The sequence below is a fragment of the Monopterus albus genome, unplaced genomic scaffold (assembly GCF_001952655.1).
Source record: "Monopterus albus unplaced genomic scaffold, M_albus_1.0 scaffold471.1, whole genome shotgun sequence".
NCBI lineage: Eukaryota > Metazoa > Chordata > Actinopteri > Synbranchiformes > Synbranchidae > Monopterus > Monopterus albus.
This window is the reverse complement of record NW_018128351.1, coordinates 53420-57349: the sequence shown is the minus strand read 5'-3', so window position 1 is coordinate 57349 and position 3930 is coordinate 53420. Positions and strand designations below refer to the sequence as shown.

The window sequence follows — 3930 nt, the reverse complement described above, 5'->3', positions numbered from 1 at the left end:
CCCTGTAAAATCCAGAATTTAAAATCCTTCTCCTAACATACAAAGCCCTTAATGACAAGGCTCCATCGTATCTTAAAGACCTCGTAGAGCCTTATCATCCTAACAGAGCACTTCGCTCTCAGAGTGCAGGTCTGCTTGTGGTTCCTAGAGTCCACAGAAGCAGAATGGGAGGCAGAACCTTTAGCAGTCAAGGTTCTTTCCTATAGAATCAGCTCACAGTCTCAGTTCAGGAGGCAGATACCCTCTCTACCTTTAAGAATAGACCTAAGACTTTCCTTTTGATAAAGCTTATAGTTAGGACTGGATCAGATGACCCTGAGCCTTCTCTTGCTATAGGCCTAGACTTCTGGGGGAGGGGCCCCATGATGCTCTCAGTTCTGAGCTTTAGGTCACATTTGAGGTGATAATTCATCAATGTAACATTTTAGATAAGTTAGAAAACACTGAAAAACACGGGATGTGCTCTTTTTAAAAATAGACATTTGCTAAAATATTTTTAACCTTGTGTCTTCTAGCTCCTGCAAATTTTCAGAGCCTTGTAATATTTGTTCTAAGTTCAGTTTAGTTATTTTAAATTTACTCTTAATCTGTTATGTCCATTTATTGTGAAAGGGGGAAAAACTGAAGAAAAAACACATTAGTTTCCTGTTCCAATCTCTGACACAGAAGCCAACAGCTCAGTTCTCCTAAGGTGAGCACAGCCTTTAGGTTTTTAATAAGGATGAGTTGACCCATGTATGCCTGTACCTGCTTGTGAACAGTTCCAGCCTTATAAAAACGTTAAAATATGATAAATGATAAAGGGAGCATAAGTAACTTTTTCATTTTCATCTACTGTATATGTAGTGCATAAAACATACAGTATGTCTGCTCTAGGTGTGGGTGACTACACTTACTTGTTTTTAAGATTATGGTAAAGGTTAAGTCATTTCATCTGGTAATTATTTCACTGGTATAAATTTGATTATAGTTAATACATGTAATTTTAAACAGTGCATGTTTGGTATCTGTTATGTAGATCAAATGGCTTAAGGCTTATTTTTGTTCCGTTTCTCTCTCTCGTGTAAACAACCCCTAGAGTGACGCATAAACAATTCGTGGCTCTAGGAAAACATTTCGCGCGTATTTGGGCGAATTGGCTTTCCATACTTGCACCAGTGCTTTGTTTTTACCATTGTCAGTTCCTGCGGTGCTGGTGTGTACTTTATTCTAAGAACTATGAAAAAGTTCCTCCAGTCCTAAAGCACCTGTTTGTTAGCCTATGCGTTGAGGAGAGGAGGATAAATGTCGAGTGGTCCAGACCTCTTAAAGTTTTAGAAACTTATCCATGGTCATCTGACAGCACGGTGTCTTTGTCCTCCTGCTGCTAGGACACAAGTCCCGCCTTATACCTCACCTACCACCTCCAGTCTCTGACCACCAGCCCCCGCCCAGTCCACTACCCCTCGACGCAGCATCGGCCACGTCTCAATGAGACAGCGGAGAGCCGCTGCTGCCCGAGGACACTAGGGAGGAGAGGACCGCGTACGGATTGCGTCGCCAGACAGCACAACCCCAAACTGCTAAAGGTAGGACATTTCTGCTAAATGTGGGGGAATAAAACAAATAGGCTTAACTTCTCTCAGTGCCAGGGCTGTTTTTTTCTGTTCACATTGGCCATTCGTGCCACTGGGTTCCGTGGGATTGATGAGAGGAAGCTAATGGACACACGTCTTGAGACAATATATCAATAAATTCGCCCTTTTCCTCCTCAGAATTTAGTCACATATGGAAACCAACACTTTGTTTTGTGTGTAAACGTTTAGGCTTTAACCAGACTCAGGGTTTATTAAACATGTTTATGGCCGAACCCCGTACAGACAGAGCGGCCGTAAAGCCCCACAGTGGCTGGACCACAGTGGTCCAACGTACCGGGGGTCGCAGCAGCTTGGAGTCGTGAAGGCACCATGAAGAATGCAGTGGCACACGGTCTAAATGTCCCAGAGTCATTGGACAGACGTACAATAAAGGGAATGTCACACTAAATAGTCACGGTTATGAACTAGTACAAACCAGTGAAAGTTTGGTTCGGGTGTGAATGAAAACAGCGAGGAGTCAGTCCATCCAGGTCCCAAAGGAAAAGACGCAGCAGTGTTCATTTGGAACCGATGTAGGAACAGCCTGTAAAAGGTTTTTGTGAATTCACCGCATTTAAACCTTATGTATATTGTTGGGACAGAATCACGCAACAAACACTATTTTATTTTTATGTACATGGAAACGTTCGTCATAGCATAAGAAGTTCATGTACAAGTAATAAGAATATGTTTTACTGTGGCACTTTAGAATAGTTTAGTTGCAAATTACTTCCCAGACAACGGACAGAGGCTCTTTTCTATCATTTTAGATCACTGGATTACTCTAAAATGTCACAACACTGTAGTTTTATTCCTATTGTCTGTGCCAGGAGTATGGCTAGTACTACTTACAAAAATATGAGGTGTACTATTATTAAATAATTTTAAATTCAGTATTAAAATGGCACAAAAAACATCAAAGTGTCTCAAAGGAACTTTGCCACTAGATTTTTTGAAAATGCCACAGGAAGTGTTATTCATATTGTTTGGTTAGTTCTTTGAGCTATTTATGTGAGAAATCTGCTTTCAGAAATGATGACTCTAGAAATTATAGTCACAGCATTAATACTTGCTGTAGCTGTATGAACAAAGACCTGTAGGGCCAGCCAGCATGGCTGAATGAATGACATAACATTTATCATAACAAACAAAATTCATGTAAAAAATAAAATAATTTACTTTTTAAATACTTTGGAATTATTCACTTTTACAGCAAACGTCATGTAAAACATGTCTAGAGCTGCAACAATTAGTGGATGCATCTAAACTGTGTATACATATATATACAGTATGTCTGTATTTATAAGTACTTTATTTTCTCAATGAGGCAGAGCCATTGTTTCCTGTTTCTGTTCTTTTTTTTTGTTCTTTCTGTCTTGTTCACGTGTCTACTCGTTGCCATACAGAAGAGGAATCAGAATCAGAATTCGGCTTTATTGGCCAGGTGTGTTGAACACGAAGAACACTGCACACACACTGAGAGCCGCTGTACCAGAGTCAGATCCCTCCTGTGTCCAACACACCTGGCCAATAAAGCTTAATCTGATTCTGAATAAGTAATTAAACCACCAACAGAAAAGTAATCTACAACCATTTAATCTGAAACAACTTTGACAGTTATAGCTTCTCAGATGTGAGGGTTTCAAGCTTTTGCACCAGTACCAAACAGATTTAATTTAAAGGTCAGAAAGACTGTTTGCTGTATTATGACTCGTAGCCAGACCTCATACAGTTAGTTCAGCAACTACATCACTGTGTAGTGCTTAGGAAAATTTAAGACGGCCTTTAGAAAGAGCTGAGCGAGCAGCTGACTGGGTCATTGTTGATGCAGGCGGCCTGACCGAGTAGTTTATTTATCCGCAGAACACAGTGCTTTTCCCACTGATACTCATGGCTGCTCTGTGCAGCTGCACAAATCCTGAAACAAACTTGTTGAGTTTATGTTCCATCATGCAGCCAGCTGAGCTCTTGGAACATGGGCAGGACCATTTACTGTCTGAATAAGGTTTGCTTTCTTTCAGGTAACACTAGCAGCAGGCTGTAGTGGAGCGCTTCAGCTCAAGTTATCAAAACACTACACAGATTCATACTTTAACAGGATGGATGGTAGATAAAACTTTCAGTAAGGGAGTTGTCAGTCACTCCTTTATCATGAGCACCCTGCTGCACATGACAGTTGCTGAGTCTGGTGGAGCCTGTCCACATGTTTGGAACCTTTCCATTGAGGCAGTCGCTGCCGTTAGCACCTGTGTCACCAGATTAGCATGAGCAGCTGGGTTTCTTTGCAGATGCCTGCCGTGTCAGAAAACGGCAG

The 3930-nt window shown here is 41.1% G+C and overlaps 1 protein-coding gene across 3 annotated transcripts in view; it reads left to right on the top strand.

Annotated features, from left to right (window-relative positions):
* The first annotated feature begins 647 nt into the window (after window positions 1-647).
* Window positions 648-3930, top strand: part of LOC109952535 (carbohydrate sulfotransferase 6-like) — a 14260-nt gene continuing 10977 nt past the window's right edge. For 2 of the 3 annotated variants that reach the window (XM_020587665.1, XM_020587667.1), the window contains exons 1-2: window positions 648-691; window positions 1371-1568. The gene's annotated coding sequence lies outside the window, so the exon portion shown is untranslated. Of the gene's footprint in view, window positions 692-1326; window positions 1569-3930 lie in introns of those variants that run through there. The other variant, XM_020587666.1, reaches the window with a different exon arrangement.